At 37.6% G+C, this 21,889-nt stretch overlaps 2 long non-coding RNA genes across 5 annotated transcripts in view; one reads left to right on the top strand and one right to left on the bottom strand.

Annotated features, from left to right (window-relative positions):
- Nucleotides 1–3,608, top strand: part of LOC104848399 — a 114,089-nt gene extending 110,481 nt beyond the window's left edge. The window contains exons 5-6 of the long non-coding RNA XR_004517850.1: nucleotides 930–1,031; nucleotides 1,818–3,608. This is a non-coding gene — a long non-coding RNA (uncharacterized LOC104848399). The remainder of the gene's footprint in view (nucleotides 1–929; nucleotides 1,032–1,817) is intronic.
- The window catches only part of LOC104848403, a 105,303-nt gene that overhangs the window by 66,748 nt on the left and 16,666 nt on the right, over nucleotides 1–21,889 (bottom strand). The window contains exon 3 of one of the 4 annotated variants that reach the window (XR_776404.1): nucleotides 3,609–4,505. The exons of 2 other annotated variants lie outside the window; for them this stretch is intronic. This is a non-coding gene — a long non-coding RNA (uncharacterized LOC104848403). Of the gene's footprint in view, nucleotides 1–3,608; nucleotides 4,506–8,734; nucleotides 8,768–21,889 lie in introns of those variants that run through there. One more of the 4 variants, XR_776405.2, reaches the window with a different exon arrangement.

The raw sequence follows: 21,889 nt of genomic DNA on the forward strand, positions 1-21,889 counted from the left end.
TTTTTTTTTTTTTTTTTTTTTTTTTTTGGTACCGGGGATCAAACTCCGGTCCTTGTGCTTGCGAGGCAGGTGGCAGAACCACTGAGAGCAATCCCTGGTGCGCTTCTCACTTGTTAATACTCCTTTATAGGTGACTGTTTTACCATGCATTTTGGAAGGATGCTGTCTTAGGCACCTTCCGCCTCATTAGGACAAAATACCTGACACACACAACTTATAGGAGGGTCATTTTGGCTCATGTTTCAGTCTCAGTCTTTGCACGGTTGGCTGGCTCTAAGGCAGGACGCCATGGCACAGTGTTAGCTGCTCTCCTCACTGCATCCATGGGAGGGAGGGAGAGAGGGAGAGAGGGAGAGAGAGAGAGAGGGAGAGAGGGAGAGAGAGAGAGAGAGAGACAGAGACACTGCAGGACAGAGACCCACTGTGACCCAGTTGGCCTCACATCCTAACAGCACATTTATCTATAAACTCATCAGGGGAAGTAGATAAACTCACTAATGAATATGGTTTCTCTCATTCTCCAAAAACCTCCATGAAACCCACCTAGAACTGAATGAGGCCCTCTGCATGCAGAACCAATAATAGATTCAAACAGTCAAACCAAGCAGCTTCCGGACAGTAAGAGCTTCGTGCTAATATCAGTTTATCCCAGGACGACTCCAAAATATACTGTTAGTTTTCCACTGAGTTTTAAAAAAGCATGAAAGCACGAGACACTTACAAGCCGTAAGACCCACAGGACCCGTGGATGCGGAACGCGCTCACTGGCTCTATTTTGATGTAAGCCCCAGACTCTCCAAACAACTTTTTTAAGAATGTGAAACTGAGACTGGCTTTCAGGGTAGTATGTTTTCATGTTTTGTTTTGTCTGATTATCTATAAAAGAATTATTTTGATATTGAAGAATAACCATTGTTTAATCTCTCTAGAAATGTGAGGAGCATTCTCTTTGTATCCTCTTAGCTGGAGAGAGATCTTCAGGGATCTTTCTAATGATGAAGACAGACTCCCAAGAGGAAGAGAACACGCAAGTAAAGACATCTTCACCATGATCCGCAGAATATCTAATTAGGAAACACGCAGAAGAGTTGGAAAAGGACAAAGTCTTATTTGAGGGATGAAAATGTACATTAAGGCTTTGTAGCTAGATAAGGGGAAAAGATTTCTAACTGTGGTCTTTCAAAAATATATTTATAGTAGTATACTTTTTTCTGGGTAAAATTTTTTAAAGTTCCAATCACATTTGCTTTGATAAACTTATTGCAAATGAAAAACAATATGTGTTTGTTGCTTGGTGATTTATAAGTCTTTCCTCACTACTTCAAAGATGAATATGTGGGTAGAAATTTAGATTTCTAAAGCTATTCACAGAGGGAAGGCTGATCATATGAGAAATACTGACCGTAACATTGATTTGTGCAGGGGGTTTGGGAATTATGTGAAGTGAAATATAAGCACCAGGAAATCCCAGAGATTATCACTGCAAGGGAAAAACATCTCATGTTTGTTGAATTAAGAAACAGCATTTCACATTGAGTTCTCCCTCTTTAATTCAATCTGTTAACTTAAATCTATACTAATTGAGGGCTCCATTCAGCTCAAAAGTAGGATCTCTAAAAGAGCACAAAACCCATATATTACATACCCTTCCGAATTATAAAATATATATGGCAGCACTGAACTGGCTGAATTTCCCATTCCAGATATCAGATATCTGTTAAGTTCAATAAAGACAAAAAGTATCGGAGGTACTGGAAACGTAAAACTTGCATTCATCAGATATGCTTTATACATTCTCTTTTGGTTTCTTTTCACAGGTTTTTATGATGTGAAATGAAGTCAATTTCAGATTTATCCTATGTGACCAGAGAACTTAAAGGGCTTCTGGGAATGAAGTGAACGGCCGAACACTGGGGCACTGGCAAGAATGTTTTATTCTTTTAATAGAGCCCCCTTTTCAAGAGGTTACTGAAGCTGATGAACATGCCCTGGGTAGAACCAGAAACCACTAATCCGGGCAGTCTTTTGCTCATTTGAGGAAAGGATGAAATATACTTTTATCTTCCTTCTGAGGAGTTTGCCCACCTGCATCTCATACCAGGAATCCTGACCCTACTTACCTAGTACCATCATTTTTTATTCTTTTATTATCAGGGACTGTGAAGACATAAGATACTATCACAATTAACAAGAGGAACATCTGCTCTTAGAATCCCAAATTCTAATTTGCTCTTAGAAATTACACATTTTGGATCTGAAATGTCCCTTCAAGTCTCAGCTGTTCAAAGGTAATTGGATGATAGGGGTGCAGTACTCAGTGGAGCACGCATCCGTGGTGAGCTCAGCAGTGGGGTGGCTGGTAAAAGGTGGGCCTGGTCAGAAGAGGAGGTCACGGGGGTATGACCCGGAAGGGTATCCCTCCTGCCCCGGCTCAGTCATCCTGGTCTGTTTTATGTATTAAAGATAGAAGAATTTCACCAACTGAGCTGCTGGTGTATCTGTACCTCAGCCCTCTCCAGAAATAAAGAGAAAATACAGAGAGACAGACTTGACTCATAGCCTACTTTTAATCTTTTTCTGTTGTTGTTTGGAAAAAATTCCAAATTTTAAAAAGCTAGCATTTTAGAGTTGTCATCACATTCTTTTCTGAGGAGAAACACATCAGTTCAACCATCATTTATCTTTACCTTCTGTACCCTCTGTAGCTGAGGTCTGACTTCACAAACTCGTCATGCTAAATTGCCCCGTGTAACATGCCTCTCCTCAGTCTTGTCAAGGAGCTAAGTTAGTTTGAGATTCTTTTGTTTTTTTTTTCCTTTTTTATTATTTATTAGTACACGTAGGTAGCACACAATGCTCACATTTCTTGTGGAAAGTTGGCATATGTACCTCACAGATCTTAATTCTGTTTCTCTTTCCTCTCTTTACCCATCTCTGAATCCCCAGAAGGAGGTGTTTGAAAATCTCTAGCATAGTCCCCTCACTTTACACACTCCAAGGAAAACTTCTGTGTTGCAATAACTAGTTGGAGATTACTCAGACCTGTAGCAAAGACAAAGCCAGAGTCCACCTGACCCTTTTTTCATATCCCCTGCTTTCCCGCCTACCCTAGATCGAATCATTCAGTCTCTGAAGTTTCCATTTATCCAGCATATGCCTTCTAGAGATTGGGCTTCATGCAAGGAAGTCATGAATCCTACTAGATGCAACTCAAACTTTGTGGGGAAATCTAGACATAAACTTAAGTGTTGCTAGGAACCTCGCACAATTCAGTCACCTGCCTTGCTATGTTCCCTTTGACTCATAGACTTTTATCTCTATTTGAATTATTACCATGTCAGAGAATGCTTTAATTTCTAAAAAGACTACCCCATTCCTGAGCAGGACTTAAGTGGAAAATTACATTATTTTAAGCAAAACATGCTAATTCAGAATTTCTACCAATCAGCCAAGGTTTCCTACTAGGGAGAATATGGCTTAGTTCTCTACCCCAGGATAGCAGACCAGAAAACCATCTCCCTTGAGTCTTAGTATTAGAAGCTTTGAAATTTAATAAGGTATTTCCACCCCAGAGGGCACTGCTAGAGAAATTTCAAACCTAAGGCCTCCCTTCTGTTCCTAGGAGATGGACAGTTGCTATGGGGATGGGGAGAGAGATGCTGTCCTCAGGCACTCCATGATTTCATCCCAGCAGAGCTCCTGCTGAGGCGTAAGTGCTTGCTAAGAATTTTATAGAGATCAATCAGCTGGGCCTAGCAGAGGAAGTGCTGGGTCCCTCTGAGCCGGACTCGGGGAACATGATTTATTTAGTGCTTATTGAGTGGCTCTAATGTGCCTGCTTTCCCTCCCTCACAGAAAAACACAGAAATTCTGATTATATTATAACCTCGGGCTCCTGGTTTTAGTCATAATTCTTGGATGGATTTGAATGTTTTAAAATTAAAAGAAGAGAGCATTCCCATAAACCTTCCACTGATCAAGGACCCAAAGGCCCAGTCAATGCAGCTAACTGCGGGTCAGACTCCCAAGTTAAGCTCTTGAGTTTTCTGTGGCCGTAAACATGAGAAAGCAGCTCAGACTGGCTTTAGCAGGATCTTCAGCATGACTCACTCAGCATTGGGAATTTCGGCTGAGAATACAGTTATTCCACCAGGCTGTTGTACAAACTAATGAGAAATCTGTTTATAGAGGGAAACCTCACTCAGAAGACACTGGGACCACGTTGGACAGAAAGGGACACAGGGGAAGCCTGAGGCAGGCAGTCAGGAGCCACCCAACATACAACGCAGGGCTCAGTTTCGTGTTGATTTTGTGTTGGAGCAGAGCGTGGAAGGAACGTTCTTCGATGGTGGGAGCCCCGTCTCTAGAGCCCCTGGGGGACGCCAAGGCAGCCTCAGACCATCCATGATCATCACGGGGTCAGGAAACCGGAAACGGAGACTTAAGTCCGTACATATATTTAGTGATTTAGTGACGTCTTTTCCAGTTCACAGGCAGAACAACAGCTAGAATCACAAAAGTCAAAATCAATGTTTTACCTAGTTATTCCTGATTATACATATGTGGAAAAACTAAACGATTGCTAAGACCCTTTGCCAACAGAGTCTTACATTAGAAAGGATCATTGTATTCTAGGATGGCAGCTCTTCATAGCTGTGTCAATTCCCTGGAAATTTTAGAATGTTCAGTAAAAAGCCAATTTTTAAAAAAAAAATAATAGGGAGATTTGTCACACAGGGCAGAAACTTCTTGAAAAGCATTAGGGATATTTTAATATATCCATAGCATGTGTATTATATGAGGAAGAATGTTTTTAAACATTGTTCAAAAATTATTTAGGATATATAAGAAGAAATGAGGAATAATAAAATGAATTCTCATGATCATTCTCAAACGTAGGAAATAAAGAATGACCCATAAATTTGAAGTTACTCTGTTCTACACTTAATCTCATCTCCCCAGTTCCCTGAAGGTAATCTCTAACTGGAATCACTGTTTTTATATTCCCAAGCAATTTTTAGTAAAAGTAGCACATAGTATTGACTCAAGTGGCTGAATAAAATACACTCTATGTAAAGTGTGTAGTTTCTGTAATTTGCCTTTCCTCTCAAAGTTATGTTTGAATCGTTCACCCACATCAAATAAATACAGCTCCAATCCACTCATTTTTATTATTAATATATTATTTCTTTTTCTCCTCTATCGACAGATATATAGACGATGTTTACTTTGGCTAAAGCCTGTATACTGTCAACTTTGGTAGATATTGTCAGGTAGATTGTTCTTGAGAGTAAACTAACAAACTCAGGTGGGCAATGATTCGCATTCTTACTAATATGCTATTGTTAGCCTATTACAAGTTTTGGCAATTAGTTGAACCTCATTATGATTTTAATACCCGTGTCTCTGATTTCTAGTGCTGTAAGCATACATATTATTGCATCTTTTATGGTAAATTGTTTCCAAATTTCCTCCTCCGGTTCTTAAATTAACTATTATACTTTCTTCTATCACTCATTCTTACTCATTTCTGCAGCCCATTTCCCTCCCTTCCTCCCCCTCCCTCTCTCTTTACACCACCCACACATTCACACGCACACACAATTCACTGATATGTGTATTGCAGAGGCGGATGCACAAATGCCCTCTCAATTCGTAACACGGAGTCTGACCTAAGGAAAGTTCTTAATAAACATTTTCCGAATAAACAGAGTCGTTTTGTGAATTCTGAATTCCCTGCAGGTCCTCATGACAGAAACGATCAATGAACTGATATTCTTACAGTCACGTCCTGCTGCATACCCATCCTGTACACTCTAGCTAGTTATTCTTCTGCTCCAGAACTAAAAATCTCTTTTGGCTCCCTATTACTGAGCAAAAGCAGTCCAACCTTCTTGTGCAGTTAAGGCCCCTCCTTAAACGGAGCCCTTTTGTCTATACCATTTCATTTCTTGATGTGGGTCCCATAAAAGCTTTCTGTTCTGTGTCTGTCGGTTCCCTTACCCTTCCTTTCACAAGACTGCTTACTATGGAGATTTTCCTTAGAATCACTCAGTTTTATGCACAGAGAAAATACTGCATTTTTTAGTGGCCTGTAAAAATACTGAAGGGCAGAGTCTGCCTCTTTTCATATACAGAATATATAAGGATGATTTGGATGAAACAACTGCATTCTGGGGAATCTCCTAAAATAAATTTCATATACAACATTAAAACTTATCTCCAGTATGAAACTGATAAACTGAGTGTCAAAATCCACCAAAGAGATTAAAGTTACAATTTTCATGATGTCTTCGTCAAGTAGGAGCCAGGCACTGTGCTGTACTAGAGGGATACAGAGAAAATTTTATCAGTTTTTGTTCTGAAGGAACTGAAATTATGAAAGAGAAAATATACATTTTAATGTTGCTATTTACCTCTACCTCCATATCTCTAACTTGTTCTACAAGCACATTTGTAAACTAATCTTGCCTTCTCTGAGGTACTTATTTTGAGATCAAGAAATAACTAGAAAATATGATCTTCAAAAGGTTCTTGGAAGTTTCTTGGAAATCATTTCTTCACAAGAGTGAGCTACTTCCTTTGAGACAATAGAGTAACTGAGAAATTAGACTCAGAAAGGACTACTGCAAATAGCTGAGCTCTTTATTTCCTTCTTATAGTGAATAAATATGCATCCAGAATGAAGAGAAGAAACAGAGGTCATCGATACGAGACGATCCCTAAAGTTCAGAAGACAGGGATCTAGAGACTAATCTAGAGTTTTGTTTTTTCCTTGACTTTATCTCCTATTGCTGCATGCCTAACATAATTTTCTTATAAGTAAAAGCTCTATGATGCAGGAAAGAATAATAAACTCACCAGAGAACCGATGTTCTATTTTTGTTCTAGCCACTAATGTAAAAAGGGAAATGAAGAAGTTATACCACGTGATCTCCAAAGTAACTCAGCACATTCTATGTCCCAGTGATTCTAGAGTCAGAAGTGTCCTCACCATGTCTTCTACTTAACAAATGACAGAGTTGATGGCTTTATGAGCCTCTGTGCATATTTGAAGTTTTGAAAGCACAAGTATGATTATTGTCAAAATTTAGACAGCACTTAAAAATATTGTCTCTCTTAGCAATCACCTTGCACACTTAGTAGAATTTCAATGTCTTTACCAATTTCAAAGTGAAGTACATGGGTTACTCTAGAGCTTATTACTTTAAAACCAAGAACATTCATTAGATAGTTATCTGCAAGGTAAAAATCCAAATGAAATAAAAATGCTGGGTGTCCTTGACAAATGCAATATGAAAAAGGAAATATTGTAAATTACTACAGAAAATATTGAGTTGTCATGAAAGTTCTGGGACTCTGAGGGAAGGGAAAAGAGAAAATAGTTAAGCTTTGTTTACAATTGTTTCCTGTAAAGCACATGCACAGGTAGGCATAAAGTATGGAAGGACAGTAAGTGGATGCCACACATAAAGATTTGTCTCCCAAATAAAAAAATAGATCTGATTTAAAAGTCCTCAGAAGTTATCTAAAACCAAAGCACCTTTTATCATTCTGCTGCCATGGCAAGATTGCATGTTCCAACTCCAAAGAATAAGAAAGACAGAAGGGAAGAAACACATGTCTCTAGGTTACATCAGTCTCTTTACCTCAGCTACACTGTGACTCTGCTTTCACCCTTCCTGGTCAGACTTTAGTAGCATAAACACACCTACCTGCAAAGGAGACTGTAAAACATAGTCCTTTAGCTGGATATATTTATTCAGGAATAAAATCAGGGTTCTATCATTAAGAAGAGAGAGATACTTGATATTGGGTAAGCGACAGGCAGCCTCTGTCTTAACACCCAAAAGAATACAAAGCAAATTGAGATTAAGAAGGGAGAAGTAGTGCATGAAATTGGAGTCACTTTTCACACATCACAAGGGTGTGTGGTAGGAATACTACTGCTGGTGGATTCTTGAGGCTTCAAGACTTATCGACAACATACTACCTACAAAATAAAGGAACCTAATACATCAGGAGTTGGCAGACTTTTTCTTAGCATGAGAACTTTTTTTCAAAACAAAATGTATGTAGCTTCCCAGGTAAGTCTGACAGAAGGAAGAACAGATCTACCTTGGTAGAGAGGGCTGGCAGGCCTCTCCTTTATTCTTGCGTATGATCTGGCTTCAAGGAAAAGGATGTAAAACCCATGGCTCTTTAGACTTAAACATTTCAGGGGTTGATGACTCAAACAGGAAAGGCCTACACAGACATTTTTCCATAAGCCTTTATCTATTTCTTCCAGTACTCGCTAAAAAAGGATTTGGGGGAGAAACTGGATGTTCTTATAAAAAATAAATTACAAACATAACCTTGTCCTTCATAGGATTTCTTCGTAACATTTTACAAATAGAGGTATACATCTTACATGCCTTGAAATTTACTAGAATTAGATATACTGCAAAGCTAGCTGTATATAATTAAAGGTTCCATCTTTGCCATAAAGTTTCCCCTCCATGAAGCATTACTTCTAAAGTCCACCAAAGAGTATTTCTCAGAGTCTACGTCTGATTGCATACCATTTTTTGTTCATTTCTTAGTTAATGGTTGGACTCTATCCAAAGGTGAGGAGTGGAGGGACAAGGTTGACCCTATTCCGTAAGTCAGTTTCATATGGCCATGGAGCGAGGAAGATTTTGTCCTACAGGAATTTTAGCCAAAGTGTTGGAGCTTAAATTTCATGTGTGGCGTTTCCTTTATGAGAATTAGCTGCTGTGCAGGTCTGAAAAAAATGCGAGGGAGAAAGAGAATTATATAGAGAGATGGTATAAAACCGAGGGTGGCTTTTGAGTCACACTTAATAGGAATATACAACTCTTTACACTTTCCAAGTTTCCCCCATTCTATCAGGACACTTCAACTGAAATAATAATCTCTTTTCTCCTTTAAATAATTCTTGTCGTACTTTTAAGACTGCTAGGGGAATAAAACACATGCAAAACTGAACATCAGCAGTACAAAAACATATGTAACAGCATACAGAACACCATAGACCTTGTAAAAATCCATTTAAGACCGCAGAGAAAAATCACCTCAAGGACACACCAAAATGTGTTTGAATGGAGAACATGGCTTTGAAAGGTAGAAAACTCATGATTTCCTCTTGGCTCTGCACTTGCCCCAGTGTGTGTCTTCTGTATAAAAGCATCCTTATCTGTCTGAATTTTGGTCTCACCAGTCATATAAAGCAGGGAGAGATCTCTTTTGTCAACCAGAGATACTGGGAATATTTCAGTCCTTATCCTAATAGTTTTAGGCCAAATGAAAGAAAGAAAATGGATAAAGAACTCAAAACGTATTCATCAGATGACAAACACTAATGATGCAGGATGATATGCTTCTCATAGGACTGGCATGAATTTGAAGGTATTTGCAGATCACACAGTTTATAATTATCTACTATTCTCCACATAGCTATTCAGCCAGTTTGACTAGTACATCTAGATCGCTTAATCTTTGCTTTGCCCTAACTTCTAAGCTTTATCTCATTTATATTTAACCAGTGGTTTAAAAACATCAACTTCTACATGCAATGAATTTTCTTCTGCCCTAAAATCCAGTGGATTTCCCTTGGGAGAGCTCAAAGTAGTGGGAGATGAAGTGCTACAAATCAACGGATTTTCAGATTTCTCTCCTCAGTGCTGAGGTCACTGGGATTTTTTATTCTCAATTCTAATAGCTCTAAGGAGCCAAATAGTCTCTAGTCCTTGACTTGAAAAGTTGGGCATGGGTCCACAGTGTTCTGAACTGGGAGTCAGCCTAAGCATAGCTCTCGTTCGGCTGTTGTCCAAAAGTTTGGTAAAACTCCTGGAGACAAATGTCTACAAACAAACAAAATTAACCAGTATATTACTTTCATGCCATTTGAATTTAAATCAGAATGATTACTTTAAAAAAGTTGAAAAAAATTTTCATTTGCTAAAAGATATTCTTTAGCAACGTGGTAGCTTTCAGGAACATGATGCGTTAGGTTTAGGAAAAGTTTTATTTGACATTTCATTAAAGATGGTTCAGCAGATAACCTTGTCAGCTCACTGTGTAAAGCTGTGATCAGAAACGGGGGCTGGGGGGTGGGGAGGGGGTGGGGGAGCAACCTCCGCATTCTCATAGGGCCCCAGCTCAGAGGAGCCTATCCTTGATTGACGGCTTTGCTGTAGCCTTACTGACATTCTTCGTAATTTTACCTTTGAACTTGTACTTTGTAAAGGAAGTCTAAAGGTGCATGGAGCATGACAGTGAGAATAGGACCTGGTATGGTTGAGCCTGATGTCTGTTCCGATTCTAGATAATGTTAACCGATCACGAGCACACAATTCCAATGGCTTTGCAGAACATGAGTACTCATCAGCACTCACTAAGTACAAGGTAAGTTTTTACATCTATCATGAGTAAGCGAGGGTGCTGGGGGGTTCTACTGCTCAGATAAGTGTCCCCCAAAGACCCACAGGGAAAGGCTTGGTACCAAAGCTATTGGGAGGCTTTGTAGATCTCCAAGAGGTGAGGGCGAGTACAAGGTCCTGAGGTCACCGGGCACATGCCCTTGAAGAGGATTGTAGGTGCAGGTCTCAGTTCTCTCTGCATCCTAGCTCATGAAATGAGCAGTACGCTGCACCATATGTTCCTACCATGATGTGCAACCAATACCAGGGGGCAAATAAGTAAGATGCCAGTCCCAGATTGAACATTCAGACTGTTAGTCAAATAAGCTTCTCTGTTTGTAAGTTGTCTCAAGCATTTCATATGGTAGTGGAAAGCTGACTAACACACCCATGTCTGTCTCTTATTAGGAGGGATGGCTTAGCTACTATGAATTGTGGAGCTATAAACATGGGTGCACACAAATCACTGTGATATGATACTTTTAATTATTTTGGGAGAACACCTAGGATGGAAACAGCTGGATCAAATGGAAACCCTAGTTTTAGTGTTGTTTTTTTTTAAATTGAGTTTATCGGTATATTTTAGGTATACAATACAGCTACATCCATCATTCAGATCTCGTACCTTTACATGACAATCTTGATTCTCATTTTTGCTCCATCCCCCTGCCCTCCCTTCACACCTTCCACCCTTCCCTATTTACAAAGACTTGGTTTCCATTTCTTCCTTTTCTCATATTTTTTTACTGTCCCTATTTCCTTTCCCCACCCTTCGTATTTCCCCTACACCTTTAGCCCTTTTCTTCCTAGTTCACATTATCAGTTATACAATTTGGATCCTATTTACACTTTTAGTTTTTCACACCAGAGAAACTGTATGGTATTTACATATGTATGTCTTATTTACTTCACTTAAGAGTATGGCCTCAATATGCATCCATTTCCCTATGAATGACTCTAGTTTCTAATTCTTTATGGCTACATAGTACTCTATTTTATAGAAAAACCGTATCTTCTTTCGCTATTGCAAACTGTGCTTCTATAAACATGGGTGCACATATATTGCTGTGATATGATTCTTTTAATTCTTTTAGAAAGATACCCAGCAGAAGAATAGCTGGGTCAAGTGGAACCTCTAATCCTAGTTCTTTGAGGTATCTACATATTGATTTCCACAGTAGCTGCACCAACAATGGAGAGGGGTTCCTGTCTCCCCACAACCCCACCAACATTTGTTATTGGTTGATTTCTTGATAGCAGCCATTCTTTCTGGGGTGAGGTGGAATCTCAGTGTTGTTTTCATCTGCATCTCTCGAATGACCAGTCATGTGGAACATTTTTTCACATATTTACTTGCTGCTTTTATTCTTTGTCTGAGAAATGTCTGTTCATTTCAGATGCCCATTTTTGAATCGGGTCTTTATATTTGGGGGAGCTGATTGTTTTGAGTTCTTTATATATCCTAGATAATAGTGCTTTGTCTGAGAAGCAGCTGGTAAACATTTTTTCACACATTGTAGGTTGTCTTTTAGCTCTGCTGGTCGTTTCTTTGACAGTGCAGAAGCTTTTTAATAAGATGAGATCCCAGTTGATTTTTGTGCTAGTTCCTGTGCTACTGAGGATTTGTTCATAAAGTCTTTTCCTATGCTAATGTCTTCAAGAGTTCTGCCTAGCTTATCTTCCAGCAAGTTTAGAGTTTCTGTTTTAATATTTAGATTTTTAATCCACTTGGATTTTATTAAAACATTTTTTTTCTTATTGAGTTTATTGGTACATTTTTTTAGGTATACAGTACAGTTACACTCATCATTCGGCTTTCGTACCCTTACATGACAGGTCTTGGTTCTCATTTTTCCCTCATACCACTGCCCTCCCTTCAACCCCTCCTCCCTTCCCTATTTACAAAAACTTTATTTACATTTTTTCATTTTCCTCATATTTTTTTCTTTTCCCTTATTTCTTTTTCCCTACCCATCCCATTTTCCCTACACCTTGGATTTTAGGTTTATTCTTTTTGAGGTATCTCCACATTGCTTTCCACAGTGGTTGCACCAGTCTACAATCCCACCAACAGTGAAAAGTTCCTTTTCCCCCATGGCCTCACCAGCACTTGCTACTGGTTGACTTCTTGATGACAGCCATTCTTTGTGGGGGTCAGATGGAACCTCACTCTTGCTTTAATTTGCATTTCTTGAATGAGCAGTGATGCTGAACATTTTTTCATATATTTATTTGCTGTGTGTATGTCTTCATCTGAGAAATGTCTATTCCTTTCATTTGTCCATTTTTGGATTGAGTCTTTAAATGTGGGAGGATCTTGTATGAGTTATTCACTTTGTACAAATAAATTCTCCATTCTTGTATATTTAAAAAATAATAATATAAAACAGAAGCATAAAAACCAGTAAATGAAAGTACAAGTAACAAGCTTTTTGATGTGTTGAACCGTGAGGCACTGTTTGTGCACTAAATCGAACCTGGTTTCACTATAAAGCCCAGAGAGGTGTTTCTGACCCAGCTGTTTCTCAGGGATTTGGAGTTAAACCAAAGATGATTTTGTTTCTCAACTAGAAGTGCTGTTTAGTAGAGATGTCCTGGCATATTTTTCACGATATACAGATATAGATACAGAAGATGAGGTGCATGTGGTAGGTAAAAAACTCAATGATATCCTGAAAATCAGAAGACATCATATAAGCTGAATCCAACAGCTGGTAGATGATTCAAAAGAAAAACTTAGAATTATAAGATTGAAGGAAAAATAAGAAGACAAAATTCAAAGGGTATAGAGAGTTTATTCACTCAATTCTTAGCAGAAAATTTTCCAAATCTTGGGAAAGAAATCAATATTTAAGTACAAGAAGCATATGAAACCCCAAAAAGCCACGACTAGAAAAGGACTAAAATTCCAGAAATGTAACATGAGAAAATACTAAAAGCTGTTAGAGAAAAACAAGTAATCTATAAAGGCAAATCCTTCTGTAGCTAGGAAATCTTGGAGTAAAGTTTTTCAAGCCTGAAAACAAGATAATTGTCAATCCACATTTTTATAACCTGCAAAATTATCCATAGAAATTGATAAAGCAATAAAAACTTTCTATAACAAAAAAATCCTCAAAGAGGACACGAACAACAGCATTGCAGAAAATATCTAAAGGAATATTAGTCAGAGATGGGTATGTCAACAGCACCAAAAAGCCCTAAGGAAAGTACAGAGATTCCTTAAACAAAAGAAAAAAAAGAATGAAAACAGGGAAAATAATGTAATGACAGGATTTGCTAAACACCATGCAATAATAATTCTCAATGTGGCTGGTCTTAATCCCATAATCATAAAGACATAAATTGACAGATTATATTTAGAAATACAAGTATATAATGCCTGTAGGAGACACTTCATCCAAAATAAAAGTACACAGACTGAAAGTATGAAAATGATGCTCTGTGTAACCGGAGCCCGAAATCAGCAGGAGGAACTATTTCATCTTCAGACATAGCAGACTTCAAGGCAAAACTGGTCAAAAGAGACAAAGATGTTACATCCTTGTGCCAGGAACAATTCCACAGAAAGGGATAATAATTCTAAGTATCTATGCACCAAATGTCAGCATACCCAATTTCATAAAATGACAACTACTGAACTTAAAAGGATAGTCACCAATACAAACACAGTGTAGGAATTCAACACCACTGTCACAGTTAGGGCAATCAGGCAAAAACATCAACAAAGAAACAGCAGAGTTAAACCATACCATTAAAGAAAAGGACTTAGATATCTGGACAGTGTTTAATCAAACAACAGAATACACATTTTTCTCAGGAGCACACAGACTTTTTTTCCAAAACAGACCGTATCTTAGGCCATAAACCTGGTTAAATAAATGCAAAAGAATTGAAATAATCCATCACATACTACTGGACCATAGTGGAATAAAGCTGGAAATCAACAGCAAGAGAAGCCACAGCAACTCTGCAAACACACAGATATTAAATGAATAAATTATTGAATAATTTAGTCAGGCAGGAGGCACAATTTATCTCTTATTTAACATAGTACTTGAAATGTTAGCTTGAGTAATTAGGCAAAAGAACAAATAAAACAGATATAAATCAGAAAAGAGGAAGTCAGATTACCTTTTTTACAAATGGTACAATTCCATACTTAAAAGACTCTAGAGACGCCCTGAAAAGACTATTATATCTGATAAAGAAATTCAGCAAAGAAAGAGTATACAAAAATCAATGTACAAAACCCAGCAGCTCTTCTATACAATAATAATGAGTCCCCAGATGGGGGAAAAAAATCAAGAAAACAATTACATTTACAATAGTTCAACTGCAAAGGGAGAAACAGGAATAAACTTAACCAAGGAAAGAAAGACCTCTATGAAATAATCCTAAAGCAGATAAGAAGGAAATAAAAGAAGACACTAGAAGGTGCAAAGACCTCTCGTGTTATGGATTGGTAGACTCAATGTTGTTAAAATGGCCAGATTACTAAATTGATCTGCAGATTCAATACAAACTTCATCAAAATACTAATGACATTTTTCAAAGAACTAGATTTTTCAAAGAAATCATCTCAAAATTCATATGGAATCATGACAGACCATAAATAGCCAAAATAAGCCCGATCAAAAAGAGCAATGCTGGAGGTACCATGATATCTGATTTTAAAATATAATATAGAATCATAGCAACAAAGCAGCATTGTACTGGCAAAAACAAAAACAAAAACGAAAAACAAACTTGGAGACCAATGGAATAGAATAGCAGGTCCAGAAATACACCTAGGTAGCCATCCGATTCTAAATAAAGGTACTAAAACAAATGTTGAGAAAAGACAGCCTTGTTAACAAATAGTGTTGGGAAAACGGAATATCCACATGTATGTACAATATTGAGAGAAGAACCTTATCTGGCACACTGTGCCAAAATCAAGTCAATATGGAGATGCCTCAAAGAACTAAAAACAGAAATTCTATTCAGCCCAGCTATTTCCCTTCTAGGTATCTTCCCTAAAGAGTTAAGGACATCAAATTATAGCAAATGATAAATATATATTCATGTTTATAGCAACACAATTTTTAATAGCTATATCTTGGAAGAGGATTATATGTCCCTCAGGAGATGAATGCATAAAGAAAATGTGGTATTTATACACAATGGAGTACTACTCTACTATAAAGAATAACAAATTTGAGTCATTTATAGGAACATGGATGTACCCTGAGACCATACTGTTACGTGAAAATAATCAGATACACAAGCTTCATCAATGGTTTCTCTTACACAAGAAAGAGCAAAATTTGGATCTTGGAATTAAATAAATTAAAAAGCAAAATAAAAGTGGACACAAGGAAATCTTTTGCAAATGGGAAGTAGATCAAGGGATGGAGGGAGAAGAGGGGAAGGGGATGTAAAAAAAATAAAATGTGGTATGCATATGTAATGAATGTAATCCCCGCGATGAATATAACCATTACATACTGCAAAAAGCCCTAATAAAAATAAAAATTAAAAAACATATCAATTCAAAAAAATGGACCAAAGATGTGAATATAAAGCTTAACATTTTAAAGCAGCTAAAAGAAAACAGGAAAACCTTCAAGATATGGGCACTGGCAACATCTTCTTGAATAGGATTCAATGCCTCAGGAAACAATATCAAGAATAAATTAATATATTCAGACCCAATTAAAAATATTCCACGCATCAAAAGAAACAATCAAAAGAGTGAGAGACAACCTACAGAACTGGAGAAAATATTTCATAGCTGTGCTTCCAAAAAAGGACAAACATCCAGAATATATAAAGAGCTAAAAAAATTTAATACATAAAGAACAAAGCATTCACTTAACTAATATAGAAAGGAACTGAACAGACAGTTCCTTTAAAAAAAGAAATAATTATATTGAAATTTTTCAATAGGTTCCTATCAACAGATAAATGAATAAAGAAAACATGAAACATATTCCTCAGCTATGAAGAAGAATGAAGTCATGTCGTTTTCAGAAAAATGGACAGAACTGAAAATCTTACGTTAAGTGAAATAAGATGGACTCAGAAAGGCATGGATCACATGTTTTCCCTTATATGTGGAGTCTAGAGAAAAAAACGACATGAAAGTAGAAAGGAGAAAAATTAGACAAGTAGAAAAGAAGCAGAGAGCGGGGAGGAGAATTAAAGGAAGAGTAATGGGAAGGATGGACGTGATCAAACATGTTATTTTCATATATGAAAATTCCACAATAAAAACAAAATTATGAAAAAATATATATCTGTTCTCCGGCCGTTTCCAGCCACAATGCTCCTACAAGCTTTGGAATCTCTGAAGAAACTCATCATTTCATATTCTAGTAAGTGGGTAATGAGTGACTGGAAGCTGCTAGATAGGACTGGGGTGGGGCCGGCCAGAGAAACAACCAGCCGTGTAATTACAAGGTTAGAACCTTCCAGTTCTCCTCCATCCCCAAGAAAATAGCGAGGGCCTGGAGTGCGAGTCCATCACCAATGGCCAATGATTTAATTAATCACACCTTTCTAATAAAGTCTCCGTAAAATGGATAAATTGTGGGTTCGGAGCACTTCTGGCTCCATTCGCACATGGAGCTGCCGGGAAGACTGTAACCTGGAGGGGAGGTGGACTCCTGGAACCCTCCCTCCACACCTCCTCCTGTGGGTCTTTCTTTGGGATGCTCCTAAGTCACATTCTTTCATAATTAACCTGTAATATAGGAAGTTTAAGCAAAACCTTTTGAGTACATGAGTGAATATGGACACCTTTTCACTCTATTGCACTTTTCTACCATATATGGGGAGGTCAAATGATTATAGATTCTGCTTTTTAAAATTTTTTTCTATAGGAAGTGTTCAAGGCTTTAAACACGACATTCGTTCTTTTAGCAAACTGACTAAACTTTAAGATCGTATTACCTGAAAGTACTGAATGCTGCTTTAGCTTTCTTTAAATTTTAAATGATTTCCCCAATTGCCTGCTTTTTGGTCCTCATTTCCAGAAGATAAAGGAAAAAGTACAACTTCAAATTAGACTATATTACCACTTAGGGACCTACAATTAAGTTAATTTTTAGAAAAATACCTATTAATAAAATTGAAAGTTAAATTAATGTTCTTTTAAGGAGAACTCGTTACCTAGGAAGCTGAAAATAATAAGATTTTTTTTGTACAACCCTATGATGCACTAAGAACCTACATAGCCACACATGGTAAGCCTGGCCTGAACAACTTATCAAGATTCTGTCTCAAAATACAAAATAAATAAGCAAAAACAGGGCTGGGTATGTGGCTCATAAAAAGACCCTGGGCTCAATCTCTAGTACTACAAACAAACAAGTGACTAAATAGACCAGAGGCCAGTGCTCTAAACATAATTTAGTTGTCTGTTTTTCCTTCTCAGAGAATTCCGAATGTGCTTTTTGGAGGGGTGGGCGTATTAATCATATTTACTTCTAAGCATTTTTTCATCTTCAAATTTCTAGAAAAATATTTGCTAAATAGAAAACATTCTACTTGGTTTTGAAGAAGTGACAAAACTACTGGTCAGGATATTTTTATGGTGTGTTGCCTTAGTTTTTCTTTTCTTTTTCCCCTCATTTGGCATATGTACAGTGGATACCTGGACAGGAGTGAAATTCAATATGAAATGATATCCATGCTATCCCGCAATGAGACTGTAGAGCACTACTGGAGAGCACTGGAAAAGTATTATAAATACATTTACACTACACATGCAGCTCAGACCACTACTAAGGTGGAAACTGCACACTTTTATTATTTATCTAACATTTTTTACTAGGATGTACAAAGAACCTTGTAACAATTTACAAGCTAAAGCCTGGTGGCATGGACAGAGTTTTGTATTTGAAAGGAAAGACCCATATTTCAATTAGATGTCAAGTAGCACATGTAGATTAATATTATATATTTCAACAACCTATACCAACATTATGACATACAGAATTCCAATCATAAATGCTGTTTTAGAGCTCTTAAACTTCCTGTTTGTAATCAAGTGCATCTATCTGCTAGAACATTCATTATTTTATTCATTCATTCAACACGGATTGACCGAACAGTTGTTATATACTAGCAAAATGCCGCTACATATGACATCTATATAAGCATGCGTAAGACATAATCAAGATTCTATGTGATACCTCCCATGCTTCCGTGACATCCAATCAGCTTCATGGAAATGTCCTCATGGGGAAGAACTAAGGCCTCCAGCCACCATCTGTGTGAAGGAACCATCTGGGACTGGCACCTCCAGTCAGTCTCAGGTAAGGTTTCAGATAATGCAGCTCCAGCCAATGTCTTCACTACAGCAATATGGAAACCCATGAGCTAGAACCCAACTAGCTAAGCTGTTCTAAGGTTTCCAACCCTCGGAATCATTTGAGAAAGTATCTGTTGCTCTAAGATACTAGATTTGAGAAAATTTGTCACACATCGTTAAGAGGTCTCAAAGTCCTTCAGGGAATGAGGATTTTCTTCTCAAGCTATTCTCTGCCTCCCTTCATTATTTAAGGAAAATTTATTACTTGAAGCACAGCCACAATATGCTCCAATTAAAACTTACTCTTCTTGCTAAGTGAATGAGGGGATTGTTCATTAAGCTCTGTGACTTGGCTACTATGTTATTTTGGCAGGAACTAGAAGAACATGTCTGGGACTAGAGCCTAAAAGTTGTAGACCATGAAGGAAGGATTATAAGGCTGGATGAAAGGATAAGGGAATCCTTATTCTTGATTCATGGTTTCACATGTTAACAAGAATGCCTGTACCCCATCCTAATATGTTAGAATGGCACCTTGAAGTTTGGAAACAATCAAGCCCTACTGAACACAAGGCAGAAATTTCAGAATTGCTATAGCATGTTAGAAAAGGAGTCAAATACTTTTCAGATGGAGACTTATTAGAATGGATTTATTATTTCAAAATCTTCAATACTAAGAAAATGTGCCAGTTAATTGTATTCCCAATACTCCTTTCACTAAAGTAAAAAAGAATGTGTAGCTGAGTGTAGCATCTTCCCTGTTCAGAGGCGCTGCTATGGAACTGGAAACCCTAATGGGAACAGACATGAAAGACTCTAGAATTTCAAAGACAATATAGCAGTACTTAACTACTTAGACAAAATAGACATTATCACATAATGGAGGTCAGTGGGGCTTATAGCGATCTCTTGCAAAGATCATGGGTTTCCTAGGGGTAGGAAACATGGACAAGCAAGGAAACTACTGTTTCATTTATGAAACCAAAATCACTGAGAATAGGTGAAAAACCTATTCTTAGCCTTAGAACTGTAAATTACAATGCTTTGACCTGTTACTATACCTGAGCTAGTTCTTCAAGAAGAGTCTACTTATTAGAACGAAGTTTACGTTTCTTTGAGGAAAGCCTCTGTTATGCACAAATGTGCAATCATAATTCCTCTAGTGCTTCCCTAATAGAACTTATTTCCTAAAGTAACCATATAGCAGGGGAAGGAGAATAATCAGATTTTTAAGGGCTGTTCAATAACGAGACACAAAATGCCCTCGTGGCCCTTCTGTTACAGGGTGGGCATATGGCAAGATAATGGAATGGCTGAGTTTTCTCTTTACCATAACAACAGCAGCAGGTCTACAATTGCATCCTGTGTTTTTGTGTTTTGTTTGGTTTTGTTTTGTTGCTGAGCTACTTAAAGCATAATTAGCATGGATCTACTGAGAACTATTTGTTTCTGAATCTTCGGGATAAGCATCATTATGATAAGACTGAAAAGGACAAATGTAGGATGCTGAGACTCTCCCCAGCTCCAACAAGATAGTAAATGATGAGCAATACTACACCCTAGGTCAAACGGCTGAATTAGTGTCTCCCTAAAAGACTTAAAGAAACCAGAAGTGGAAATCCTCATCATGTCCCCATTTAATTCAAAGTCAGCCCTTGTGAAAAGCAGAGAGATTGTGGAAGATGACATTCAACTCTACAGACTTCTCAATCACAGCCAATGTGCGAAAGTTGAGTTTTTATGAGAACAGACAAAAAAAAAAAAAACCCTCTAAAATTCAGATACAGATATAGATACAGCATATGCCTTCTTTCAGTGATCACTAAGAAGAAGGATCAGAAGTTGTTTCAATTAGCCTATCGCAAATTACAAAACGTATGCAAGGTCTTGTTAGAGAATTTGCTAATATTCCCTTGTCAGTTACGAGAGTCATAGGGGACTTTATAACCATGACATTGAGCAGAACATGATGCTGATCTAGATTTTTGGATTATATTACCTCCAAGAGAGTATCATCCCATACCTCATTCTACTACAAAAACAAAGCACATACTATATTTGGAAAAACCGTTGCTATATTTTGAAGAGGGCATATGCCATAATAAGAAATATTGCTCAACTCATTTATTGGGTGATGTGAAAAATTTGCAGTTTTGAGTTGTATCCAGAACAAGGGAGGCCTTTATAACATGTTCTGGCTCTAAAGCAGTTGGCCCTGCCCTGGGGTCTCATGACTCAGAATAACCAATGTTGCCAGAAGTCTTCATAACAGATCACAGTAAAGTGTAGAATCTCTCACAGCATCAAACTGAGTCACAATGGAGCCCCAAGGTTTCTAGAGCAAGGCCATCCCACCTGAAGGGGAGAATTATTCATTGTTTCAAAAATTATCTCCTGGGGGATTTAAATTACCAAGGTAACTCCAAATCCTATTCCTACTCAGAGACTATAACTTAACAGTACACAATAAAAAAAATCTTTATGAGAAATTCAGAAACGAGTGAGGAAATCACAGTACACCAAAACCAAGAACAAAACCATAAACCACTATATTTAACCCACTGTCAACTTCTCACTCCAAATCCCAAAGTCATCACAGCTTGACACAATCAGCAGAAAATAACCAACATGAACCTTGTGCTTCAGGAATGAAACAGAAGAGTGGGGAAAAAAAGTGGAAAAAAACATTGTGGTTCTTCACAGGGCTTGGCCAAGGAATTTATTTATGTCTTGGCTTATTTAGAATACTAATGGGGACCTGGCACATCCAGGCTATGGGAGAGAAAGAACAAGGGAGAGATCGTTGCTTGTTTAGAGAACTTGTAGCATATTTGGCAGCTTTGACAGATCATTTCATATTAATGAATCAGGGAAACAAAAACTAAAATGAAAGTATGGGATTTATTGCACAATATATGGGATTCCGAAAAAGAAAAAGAGAGAAAGAAGTAAAGCAGCAGGATGCAGGTACCGTGTCTGCAGAAACATTATTGATTTCCTCCCAAATCAATGACAAAAAATAGGCCAAGAAGTTCAGAGGACCCCAACTAAGATGAACTCAAAGTTCCACACCAAGATATATCATAATCTGTCAAAAATATAACCAGTAAGAGGCAAATAGAAAATCTTGAAATCACCAAAAAAAAAAAAAAAAAAAAAAAAAAAA

Source organism: Fukomys damarensis, unplaced genomic scaffold (genome assembly GCF_012274545.1).
Source record: "Fukomys damarensis isolate Sample0158 unplaced genomic scaffold, DMR_v1.0_HiC HiC_scaffold_18, whole genome shotgun sequence".
NCBI classification, from domain to species: Eukaryota; Metazoa; Chordata; class Mammalia; order Rodentia; family Bathyergidae; genus Fukomys; species Fukomys damarensis.